Source organism: Carcharhinus amblyrhynchos, chromosome X (assembly GCF_965287045.1).
Source record: "Carcharhinus amblyrhynchos chromosome X, sCarAmb.v2.hapA, whole genome shotgun sequence".
Taxonomy (NCBI): Eukaryota; Metazoa; Chordata; class Chondrichthyes; order Carcharhiniformes; family Carcharhinidae; genus Carcharhinus; species Carcharhinus amblyrhynchos.
The window spans coordinates 15,455,028-15,468,176 of NC_137359.1; positions in this window are offsets into that span (position 1 = coordinate 15,455,028).

The following is a 13,149-nucleotide window of genomic DNA, read 5'->3' on the forward strand; positions in this document are numbered from 1 at the left end:
GTCTGGGTGGGATTGTGGTCAGTGCAGACTCAATGGGCTGAATGGCCTCTTTCTGTACTATAGGGTTTCTATATTTCTTTGTGTGTCAAGCTAACATGATAACCACTCCACCACAGGAACCACTCGTATCCCCATTTCACATGCAATACAACACCAGGTTAAAGTCCAACAGGTTTATTTGGAATCACGAGCTTTCGGAGCACTGCTCCTTTATCAGGTGAGTGGAGAGGTGGGTATCAGAAACAGAAAGTGGTAGCCAAGTTCCGCACACAGGAGGACAGCCAGGACCTTGGGTTCATGTCACTCTTCGTGTAACCCCCACCATTTGACCTGGGTTTGCAAAATATTTCTAACTGTCCTGGCTGGAGACAATACACACCTCTTTAACCTGTGATTAACCCTCTCTCCACTCACACTGTCTGTACCTGTAAAGACTTGATTACCTGTAAAGACTCACATTCCAATCATTATCTTGTAAATTGTGTCTTTGCCTATATACGTTTGTGACATGTGGAGAGAAGGGAGGGGGCAAGGGGTGAAGTGGGATGAGTGGGCCTGATAGGGATGCTGTTTCGGAGAGTTGGTGCAGATTTGATGAGCCGAATAGGCTCTTTCTGTAGGATTTGACGGTTCTGGATATTGAAAGGCAGGGCAGGCTTGAGGGGCTGAATGGCCTTCTCCTGCTGCAATTTCCTGTGCCTTGCCCTCACCTCACTCAGTCGGGAAATGCACTCATAACGCGACTTGCAAGTCGGTCCCTTCTTTCATCATGATCCGACATCCGATTTCCCCTCCCTGTTGCCAGCCATTCTTTGGCAAGGAGCCCACCACCAGCCCTACATCGCCTGAATCGTATTCTGCTTTGAAGCTATCCTGTCCCACATCTGTATCAGCTCCAACAACATGTGGAATGAGACCCGCCAACCTGCCTATGAGATTTCTGCAATGCTCCTTCCTATGGCTATCAAACCCAAGGGGTCTTGCAGAGCCCATCAGCCCAATGTGAGCTTAACCGAGCCCTAATCCATCACTTACGTTGATATCTCTAGACTCTCCAGATTTCCCATCCTGGAATGAAGAGCTTGTTGTGTGAGGAACGGTTGAGGACTCTGGGTCTATACTTGTTGGAGTTTAGAAGGATGAGGGGGGATCTTATTGAAACTTACAGGAAACTGCGAGGCCTGGATAGAGTGGATGTGGAGAGGATGTTTCCACTAGTAGGAAAAACTAGAACCAGAGGGCACAACCTCAGGGTAAAGGGACGATTCTTTAAAACAGAGATAAAGGGCAATTTCTTCAGCCAGAGAGTGGGGAATCTGTGGAACTCTTTGCCGCAGTGGAGGCCAGGTCATTGAGTGTCTTTAAGACAGAGGTAGATAGGTTCTTGATCAATAAGGGGATCAGGGGTTATGGGGAAAAGGCAGGAGAATGGGGATGAGAAAAATATCAGCCATGATTGAATGGTGGAGCAGACTCCATGGGCCGAGTGGCCTAATTCTGCTCCTATGTCTTATGGTCTTAAGGTCTCATTCATTCCCCAAACACCTTCTTATTTTCCCACACAGGAAGAGTCAACAGATAGATGATCTGCACACAACTCAAAGGTAGAACACAGGCATCCCAGAACGTGCAGCGGATTTGAGTTATAGAAACCATGTATTTTTGTAAATAATTGAATATTGCCTGCTGTGTCTCAAATTGGTTATTGATCTACGCTAAGCGGTGGGTGAGACAATGGCTTTATGGCATCTTGCTGGTATTAGCAATCCATGATGTGGATGTGCCGGCGTTGGACTGGGGTAAACACAGTAAAAAGTCTGACAACACCTGGTTTTAGTCCAACCGATTTATTTGATAGTAAACGCACAAGCTTTCGGGTTAGTCCCTTCGTCAGGTGAATGGAGAACTCTCCATTCACCTGACGAAGGGACTAACCCGAAAGCTTGTGCGTTTACTATCAAATAAATCGGTTGGACTAAAACCAGGTGTTGTCAGACTTTTTACTGCATTAGCAATCCAGGCAGACAGGATTTGGGGACTAGAGCTCGAATCCCACCATGAAGAATGGCAAATTCCACTAAAATAAAACGTGTCTGGCACGGTGGCACAGTGGTTGGCACTGCTGCCTCACAGCACAAGGGACTCGGGTTCAATTCCAGCCTCAGGTCACTGTCTGTATGGATTTTGATCATTCTCCTCGTGCCTGCGGGGGTTTCCTCTGGGTGTTCCGGTTTCCTCCCACATTCCAAAGATGTACGGGTTAGGTTAATTTGCCATGCCAAAATTGCCCCTTAGTGTCCTGAGATGTGCAGGTCAGAGGGATTAATGGGTAAAATATGTAGGGATATCGGGGTAGGGCATGGGTGGGATTGTGGTCAGTGCGGACTCAATGGGCCGAATGGACTCCTTCTGTACTGTACGGTTTCTATGATTCTATTCTACGTGCAGATTAGGTGGATTGGCCATGCTAAATTGCCCCTTAGTGTCCAAAGATGTGTAGGTTAGGGGGATTGGCCATGCTAAATTGTCCTTTAGTGTCCAAAGATGTGTAAGTTAGGGACAATAGAGGGAAAATATGTGGGGTTACGGGGATAGGGCCTTGATGGGATGCTCTTTTTTGAGAGTAAGTGCAGAGTCCACGGGCTGAATAGTGTCCTCCTGCACTGCGGGGATTCTACGATTCTATGATTACATAGGATACGAGGTGCTGAAACAGGTCATTTGGCCAATGCAGTCCATACTGGTGTTTATGCCCCACTCGAGCCACCATCTCGGTTGGCAGTGGTCTGGAAGGCAGTTTAAAGTTAAAGTGAAAGTTTATTTATTAGTCACAAATAAGGCTTACGTTAACGCTGCAATGAAGTTTCTGTGAAATTCCCTTAGTCGCCACACTCCAGCACCTGTTCGGGACAATGAGCCTATCCAGTATGTCTTTCAGACTGTGAGAGGAAACCAGAGCACCTGGAGGAAACCCATGCAGACACGGGGAGAACGTGCAGACTCCGCACAGGCAGTGACCCAAGCCGGGAATCAAACCCGGGTCCGTGGGGCTGCGAGGCAACAGTGCTAACCACTGTGCCACCACGCCGCCCATTTTGAAGCCAATCTGGCCAGCACTCACAGCCCAACAAGGGGAGAGAAAGATCCCACAAAATTGTGAAGACAGTAGCCAAATCTAACAGGTGACTGGAGCAGGCATACAGAGGATTCACCGTGAGTGCAGCAACAGAATGATCTTCCTGCCCAGTTCCTGGACAGCTACATCAATCAACCAGATGACAGAGCTTGATGACAAACAGATCATAACAATTCCTTCACAAATAAAATCCGCCGTGACCACATTGAGTGTGGTGCAATGGGGACCGCTCCAGTGTGCACTAGATGCACTGAAATTGTTTGAATGGGTTCAATACACGTACGATTCCGTTCTAATCGGCACACAGAGGAAACAGTCACATGCGTTATCTATCCAGCAAGTCATAATTTAAAAAGTAAAGCCAACAATCTTGTCATTATAAAACCAACTGATTGACATCCACTGAAAGAGATTGCACACTTGTATTTTAGAAGCTATTGGCTAAAATCAGTGTTTTTTTTTTAAACTATTTTCTTTCAATGTCACATTCAGTTATTTAAGACAATTTTTACAGTTGCGCCATAGAAAGCATCCTCTCCGAGTGTATCACAGCTTGGTATGACTCCTGCTCTGCCCAAGACCGCAAGAAACTACAAAGGGTTGTGAACATAGCCCAGTCCCATCATGCAAGCCAGCCTCCCACCCACTGGCATCGTCTACACTTCCCGCTGCCTTGGTTGGCACAGTGGCACAGTGGTTGGCACTGCTGCCTCACAGTGCCAGGGACCGGGTTCAATTGCGGTCTCGGATCACTGTGCGGAGTTTGCACGTTTTCCCCGTGTCCGTGTGGGTTTCTTCCAGGTGCTCCAGTTTCCTCCCACGGTCCAAAGATGTGCGGGTTAGGTTGATTGGCCATGCTAAATTAACCCTAGTGTCAGGGGGATTAGCAGGGTAAACATTGAGGGACTACAGGAATAGGGCCTGGGTGGGATTGTGGTCAGTGAGACTCGATGGGCCAAATGGCCTCCTTCTGCACTGTAGGGATTCTATGATTCTATGAAAGCAGCCAGCATAATCAAGGAACCCACGCTCTCCGATATATTCTCTTCCGCCTTCTTCCGTCGGGAAAAAGATACAAAAGTCTGAGGTTACGTACCAACCGACTCAAGAACAGCTTCTTCCCTGCTGCTGTCAGACTTTTGAATGGACCTACCATATATTAAGCTGATTTTTCTCTACGTCCTATCTGTAATTGTAACACTACATTCTGCAGCCTCTCCTTCTCCCCTATGTACTCTATGAACGGTATGCTTTGTTTGTATAGCACACGAGAAACAATACTTTTCACTGGATCCCAATACATGTGAGAATAATAAATCAAATCAAATCAAATCAAAAAACATTCCTGAAATGGGAAAATCCATCAGCCAATTTTCCAAAGTAGCCCTTCCCACTCATTTTCTTCTTTTTGGAAAACCTGCCTCCTTATTTAATGCTTCAGAGACTGCCTTCATTCACAAAGTCTCCTGTTTGTAGTTGAGACTAACTTTGTTTCAGCTATTCCACATATTAGATATGCTTCGATTGTTGCATTACCTGCCTTTAAAAGCGCTCCATCTCTCCAACCTGACTTGGCTTCTATTTTCCGGAAATCCGTCCAGGTTTTCAAAGCTTCCTTGGATCCCTGCCCATGATGGAAACAAGATCCAAACTGGAACTCCTGTCAGAGCAAAGGAGCACTGACCGGTGCGGACTCCTGGAGCAGTCTGAGGGGCTGCGACTTAGAGCATGCACTCTTAAAGGGGCAGCGCCCTGCACAGAGACACAGCCCCTCTTGTGGCGGGGCAGGAGGAGCGCTGGGGAAGTGGAGGGGGGGGAGAATTGTAGGAAGGAAACGGGCAGCGATTTCAAGTTGGAGTGGTTTTGAATGCTGATTATATTTTGCAACTGCAACTTATCTCTTATACTGCCTCCCAGTGCATGGATAATATCATTGGATGCTGGAAATAGGAAGGAAATTGCTAATTGCAATGAGAGTTATTAAAGGGGGTTCTTGTTTAAATGGAGACCTTTCTCCCTTCCCTACTTACTGGCTGTAAGTTTCAGTAATTGACGAGGGCGGGGACTCCCAAGCATCACAGTTGGATACATCTGACCGTGCTCGTAAATAAGGGACAGTACCATTAACCGGAGGCTATCCCACGGGAGACTGTAGAATTTCAGAAAGTATCCAACCTGTGACGTTGACCTCATTATCCATCAGCCCCAAATTCACAAGCCAGTGAATGCAGGTCAGGTCACAAATGTAACAATGCTGGACTCGATTAAACTACCTCGAGTTTGGACACACTTTCCAGTTTTAAAACCTTTCACTTTTGCCGTCGCTTGGCATTGTGCTCCCCGTACGCAGTTTACAATGGATCAGGGGTCGCCAACCTTCCCTGAGCGACTATTGATCAGTTGAATTCCATCGCCCTAAGCATCTCAGGCCAACCGGACAGGGTGAAGGCCACACGCACAAATTCAGATCAGCAGGAGGCCATTCAGCCTCTCGAGCCTGCTTCCCCATTCAGATAGAGCCCAACTATCGTAATTTTCTAAAGGTGGACAGGTTAGGTGGATTGGCCATGCTAAATTGTCCCTTAGTGTCCAAAGATGTGTAGGTTAGGTGGATTGGCCATGCTAAATTGTCCCTTAGTGTCCAAAGATGTGCAGGTTAGGTGGATTTGCCATGCTAAATTGCCATTTACGGCTGTATTTTACCATTTTTAGTCGAAGTGCCGGGCGGGCATGTAATTGGGAGCGTTTCAGATCTGTTTTTGGGCATGTTTTTAGGCACCCCCTCTATATGCACTCTGGGTGTAAAATTCTGAGTGAGCCTGTTGCTTGCTGCAGAAGCCTGTAGGAGGGACTTAATGCTCTTGAAAGGCTGCAGAGGGAGCTAGTGCGCATGTATAGGCCTCTAATGCTGCACATGCGCATTGGCAGGAGCAGGGGTTTGACAGATAGAGCTATCAGGTCCCTGCTACTGCAGGCAGCCTGACGCAGCTCCCCCCACTGCCCACGGCCCAAGGTACAGCCCCAACCAACCTTCCCCCCAGACTGCTCCTGGATCAACTCCCTCCCCCACCAATCGCAGACCCGCTGCCCACCCCCCATCGATCCCTGCAGAGTAGCAGTGGGCCCCCTCTCCCCTTTATAGCTCCATCCCAACTAGCCCCTCCCCCCATTGGCCCCTCCCCCGGCACTGCCCTGTGTGCATTGCCCTGGTGCCAGGGTGGCACTGCCAGCCTGGCACTGCCCAAAGGGAACCCCACCCCTTGCCCTCAGCCTTCATGGGGAACATGCCTATTCCTCACTGGTGCAAACCTTTCTCTACGAGGTCATTAACGGGGGGGAAATGCTCCTTTGAGTAAATTTCAATCCATTAACCAGCCTCTTGTCCTTTTCCACCAAGAGGCTGACCGTGCTAGAAATCCTGCGCTGGTAAAATGGCGCCGTTCGCGAAAACTGGCGCCATTTTACGAGCACCTCACTTTACAATGGCATCGCGCCTGAAAACAGGTGCAACGCGATGGTAAAATCCTGGCCTTAGTGTCCAAAGATTTGTAGGTTAGATGGAGTAACCATGGTGAATGTGTGGGGTTACAGGGATAGCACAGGAGAAGGGACCTGGGTAAGATACTTTGTCAGACAGTCAGTGCACACCTGATGGGCCAAATGGCCTCCTTCTGCACTGCAGGGATTCTATGATTCTACGGTTCCATGATTGAGGACTCAACTCGACTTTCCTACCTGCTGCCTCCACCACCCCCCCACCGATAATTATTTAACTTACTCATCCATCAAATATCTATCTAACGCAGCCTTAAATATATTCAATGTCAAGCTCTACTGCTCTCTGAGCAAGAGAATTCCACAGATGAACAACCCTCAGAGAGAAAATAATTCCCCTCATCTCTGTCTTAAATGGGAGACCCCTTATAAAATGTGCCCCCCTGAGTTCCAGTCCATAAGACATAGGAGCAGAATTAGGCCACTCAGCCCATCGAGTCTGCCCTGCCATTCAATCATGGCTGATATTTTTCTCATCCCCGTTCTCCTGCCTTTTCCCCTTAACCCCTGACCCCCTTATTAATCAAGAACCTATCTATCTCTGTCTTAAAGACACTCAATGACCTGACCTCCTCTGCAGCAAAGAGTTCCACAGATTCACCACTCTCTGGCTGAAGAAATTCCTCCTCATCTCTGTCCCACATGGAAAACATTCTCTTGGCATCCACTCTGTCAAGCCCCCTCAGAATCCTAAAGGTTTCAAACCATTTGCCCCTCGTTCTTCTAAATTCCAATGAATACAGGCCCAATCTGTCCATCCTATCTTTGTAAGGTAACCCCCTTCACCCCAACAATTATTCAAACCAACTTTCTCTGAACATCTTCCAATGCATTTCTCTAGCCAAGAGACCAAAACGGTCGGCAATGTTCTAGATGTGGTCCCTCCAACTTCCATTGTGGTGTACAATCATTTTATTTGATTTGATTTGATTTATTATTGTCACATTTAAGTTGAAAGTTTATTTATCAATGTCACAGATAGGCTTACATCAATGTCACAGGTAGGCTTACATTAACGCTGCAATGAAGTTACTGTGAAAATCCCCTAGTCGCCACACTTCTGTTCGGGTACACTGAGGGAGAATTTAGCACGGACAATGCACCCTAACCAGCACGTCTTTCAGAGTGTGGGAGGAAACCGGAGCACCCGGAGGAAACCCACACAGCCACGGGAGAACGTGCAGATTCCACACAGACAGTGACCCAAGCCAGGAATTGAACCCGGGTGCCTGGCGCTGTGAGGCAGCAGTGCTAACCACTGTGCCACTGCGCCACCCATATATATTGAGATACAGTGAACAGTATTGTTTCTTGTGTGCTGTACAGACAAAACGTATGGTTCATAGAGTACATAGGAGAGAAGGAAGGAAGGTGCAGAATGCAGTGTTACAGTTAGAGAAAGATCAACTTAATATTTGATTTGATTTATTATTGTTATATGTATTGGTATACAGTGAACAGTATTGTTTCTTGCACATTACACAGACAAAACATGCCGTTCATGGAGTATATAGGGGAGAAGGAATGGAGAGGGTGCAAGTATAATGTTACAGTTACAGATAGGCTGTACAGAAAGATCAGCTTAAATATGAGGTAGTTCTATTCAAAAATCTGATGGCAGCAGGGAAGAAGCTGTTCTTGAGTCGGTTGGTACGTGACCTCAGGCTTTTGTATCTTTTTCCCGATGGAAGAAAGTGGAAGAGAGAATGTCCGGAATGCATGGGGGTCCTTAATTATGCTGGCTGCTTTTCCGAGGCAGTGGGAAGTGTAGACAGAGTCAATGGATGGGAGGCTGGTTTGTGTGATGGATTGGGCTATGCTTACAACCCTGTGTAGTTTCTTGCAGTCTTGGTCAGAGCAGGAGCCTGTACCAAGCTGTGATACAACCAGAAAGGATGCTTTCTATGGTGCATCTGTAAAAGTTGGTGAAAGTCGTAGCGGACATGCCAAATTTCCTTTGTCTCCTGAGAAAGTAGAGGCGTTGGTGGGCTTTCTTAACTATAGTGTCAGCATGGGGAGGGACCAGGACAGGTTGTTGGTGATCTGGACACCGAAAAATTTGAAGATCTCGACTAATGTCAGCAGGCAAAAAATCCCGGACTTAGTTAAGAAGAGATCAGTTCAGATGGGAAATCGGGTAGAGCATTTTCCATCATGAATGTGAAGTTAATAAAATGTGAAGTTACCACGGAAGGTCATTGAAGCAGCCAATAAAAGTGGGTTTAAGAGACAATTAATAATGTTCCTGGAAAGGGAGAGAGGATATGATGCGAATCTCAGTAAAAGGAGTTAATGGATTGGGCTGCTTGAGCCCAGTGACCTTTCTCTGTTCCGAAAATGTTCTTGTGTTTTTATGACTCAGGCATGGATGGAGGTTATTAGCCCGGACCCACTTGTGCTATCAGTTATTGTGCTGAAGTGAACAGAGTGTCAGGTCAACTCTGAGCCAACACTGGCAATGTAAGCTTCGCTGGGTCACGTCAGCTGGAAGCGGGGAAAGAGGCTGAATTTTACCACCCCGCCTGCCACAGGAATCGGAGCAGGCGAGGGGCCTGGACCATGGAAAGATCCATTGACCTCGGGTGGGATTTTCCGGTCTTGGGGCGAGCCAGACCGGAAATCCTGCCCAGTGTCTCACCGGAGGGATGGGTTTAACAGCAGCAGCTCTGAGTTCCCTCTGCTTGGTGCAGTTAGCTTGGTAACAGCAGTGTCTTGAGTGGTTCAATCACACAGTGACCATCAGCACGATAAAAGCATTGCAAAGGAGTGTCAGCAGCAACAGTACTGGTTTTGATTTGATTTGATTTGATTTATTATTGTCATGATTGAATGGTGGAGCAGAATCAATGGGCCGAATGGGATTTCCACAGTAACTTCATTGCAGTGTTAATTCAAGCCTACTTGTAACACAAATAAAACTTTAAAAACTAATTCTGCCACTATATCTTATGATCTCATGGTCTCATGTATTGGGATACAGTGAAAAGTATTGTTTCTTGCACACTATACAGACAAAACATACTGTTCATAGAGTACATAGGGGAGGAGGAAAGGAGAGGGTGCAGAATATAGTGTTACAGTTACTCTACAGTTATGTCGAGAAAAATCAGCTTAATATAAGGTGGGTCCATTCAAAAGTCTGATGACAGCAGGGAAGATGCTTGTTCCTGATTAACCCCCCGGCGCTGTTATGGAAACCAGCATCGGAAAGACCTCTCTGACTTTTGAAAATCCCGAAAGCGCTCGTAGAGATGAAGGTCGGGTTAATGTGTCTGCTTCTGCAAGCAGAATCATTACAACGCAGGAGGAGGCCATTTGACCCATCGGGTCTGCGCAGGCTCGCAATTGCTGCTACATCGTCCACAGGTGCAGGAAGCCGTAGAAAAAGCCTGTGGACATGCTATTCGGGAAGAAGACAGGGGCAAAGGCTGAATGGGCCACCATTTTTTGCTATATGCACCTACTTTCTGATTGGTATTTGAAAAGGGGGTAAAGGAAAATCAGCCCTCGTTACTTAAAACCTTTTCATTCACTGAAAGATCTTTGCAGATTGACTTCCAATAAATAAGTCTGTTCGATTCGGCCTTTTGTCAAAGGCTTTTGAAAATGATTGATCTGCTTTGATTCTCTCAGTTAATTAAGGTTCCACCGTTTAGTCAAGCTGTCAATAGTTGCGTCCCTCATCTGACCTTCTCTTATCAAAGCTCAGCACGGGCTGAAACTTGCCCTCAATTATCATCAAATGAAAAACTAGTATGCCATTATGTGGACTGACTGACACACACGCCATCAATTTACACCATGCTGTGAAAACCATTTCACCGCACTTAACAACATTTAAGACCATTCTGTCAGCAACCCCCTGGACAATGGGCCACCCACCTTTCAATAGAAATATATTTCAGGTTTGAGAAGTTATTAGGGGCTGGGTTTTCATGCAGTCAGGTAGATGTGTAAGTCAGGTGAATTGGCCAAGCTAAATTGCCCCTTAGTGTCCAAAGATGTGTAGGTTAGGTGGATTGGCCATGCAAAATTGCCCCTTAGTGTCCAAAGATGTGTAGGTTAGGTGGATTGGCCATGCTAAATTGCTCCTTAGTGCCCAAAGATGTGCAGGTTAGGTGGATTGGCCATGCTAAATTGCCCCTTAGTGTCCAAAGATGTGCAGGTTAGGTGGATTGGCCATGCTAAATTGTCCTTTAGTGTCCAAAGGTGTATAGGTTAGGTGGATTGGCCATGCTAAATTGCCCTTTAGTGTCCAAAGGTGTACAGGTTAGGGGGATTGGCCATGCTAAATTGCTCCTTAATGCCCAAAGATGTGCAGGTTAGGTGGATTGGCCATGCTAAATTGCCCCTTAGTGTCCAAAGATGTGCAGGTTAGGTGGATTAGCCATGCTAAATTGCCCTTTAGTGTCCAAAGGTGTATAGGTTAGGTGGATTGGCCATGCTAAATTGTCCTTTAGTGTCCAAAGGTGTATAGGTTAGGTGGATTGGCCATGCTAAATTGCCCTTTAGTGTCCAAAGGTGTACAGGTTAGGGGGATTGGCCATGCTAAATTGCTCCTTAATGCCCAAAGATGTGCAGGTTAGGTGGATTGGCCATGCTAAATTGCCCCTTAGTGTCCAAAGATGTGCAGGTTAGGTGGATTAGCCATGCTAAATTGTCCCTTAGTGTCCAAAGATGTGTAGGTTCAGTGAATTGGCCATGCTAAATTGCGCCTCAGTGTATAAAGATGTGCAAATTTGGAGGATTAACAGGGTAAATACATGGGGTTACAGGGATGGGGCCTGGGTAAGATGCTCGGTTGGAGGGTCAGTGCAGACTCGATGGGCTCAATGGCCTCCTTCTGCACAGTAAGGATTTCATAACGCTGTGAATTGCATTTTGAATGCCTCCAGAATTTCTGTCTCAAAATCTGGCAGTTTAAGCCAAAGATTTATCAGTCTTCCCAAGATTGGTTTTAAATTTACCTTTTACCGATTTCAATTTTACCGCTTAACTCCCCCAGCTTACTGACGGAATCGTATTTTGGGGTTACTTCAGCTAAAAAAAGGACAGAGTTTTAGCTTCACAACCCATTCCAACAGCAGTCTGACCTAAACATCTCTGTTTTCAAATCTCTGCTTTCTCTTTTTTTGATTCAGGGTTATCAGAGTGTAAGTCAGGTGAATTGGCCATGCTAAAGTGCCCTTTAGTGTCCAAAGGCGTATAGCTTAGGTGGATTGCCTATACTAAATTGCCCCTTAGCATCCGAAGATGTGCAGCTTAGGTGGATTGGCCAAAATAACCAGACTGAACGCCATACTAAATATGGCCTGACCAGTTAAGCTGATGTCCTGGAGATTGTACTGTCCTGGGGCATTGTGTTAGTCAGAGGGAGGAGCAGAGGAAACTCAAGTGAAACAGTTGAGTAAAAGGGGGAGAGTGAAAATGAGAGATGGGAGACTGCGAGGTGGAAACATCAACATTAATCGTTCTCATTAAGTTGCTTCACTTCCTTATTATGCGCCAATCATTAAGAATTTATCAACCCAGCTTTCAGTCTTCAAAAGCTTCCGAGCTTTTTAAGCTGTTGAGTCACTCTTTCAGGAGTTGTCAAGGAACAGTTACTCCCATTTTTTGCTGCTCCTTTGTAAAACGATTCCTTCTTTAAAACAGAACCAGACTTTACATGCCCCTTGGATGCTTTTTGCCGTAATCATTGTTGACACTCCAAAGCTCAGAATGGCTATCAATCTGAATCTTAACTCAATCATAGAATCCCTGCAGTGCAAAAAGAGGCCATTCGGCCCATCACTAACTCATACCCAGGCTTATCTCATAACATAATGTCTTTACCCCATAACCAATAAATATTTGGACACTATAGGGCAATTTAGCATGGCCAATCCACCTAACCTACACATCTTTGGACACTAAGAGGCAATTTAGCATGGCCAATCCACCTAACCTACACATCTTTGGACACTAAGAGGCAATTTAGCATAGCCAATCCACCTAACCCGCACATCTTTGGACACTAAGGGACAATTTAGCATGGCCAATCCACCTAAACCGCATATCTTTGGACACTATAGGGCAATCTAGCATGGCCAATCCACCTAACCTACACATCTTTGGACACTAAGGGACAATTTAGCTTGGCCAATCACCCTAACTGACACATCTTTGGCTGCTAAGGGGCAAATTAGCATGGCCAATCCACCTAACCTGCACATCTTTGGACACTAAAGGATGATTTAGCATGGCCAATCCACCTAATCTGCACATCTTTGGACACTAAATGGCAATTTAGCATAGCTCCCCTAACCTCCACAACTTTGGACACTAAGTGGCAATTTATCATGGCCAATCCACCTAACCTGCACATCTTTGGACACTAAGGCAATTTAGCACGGCCAATCCACTTAACCTACACACGGACTGTGGGAGGAAACCAGAGCACCCAGAGGAAACCCACA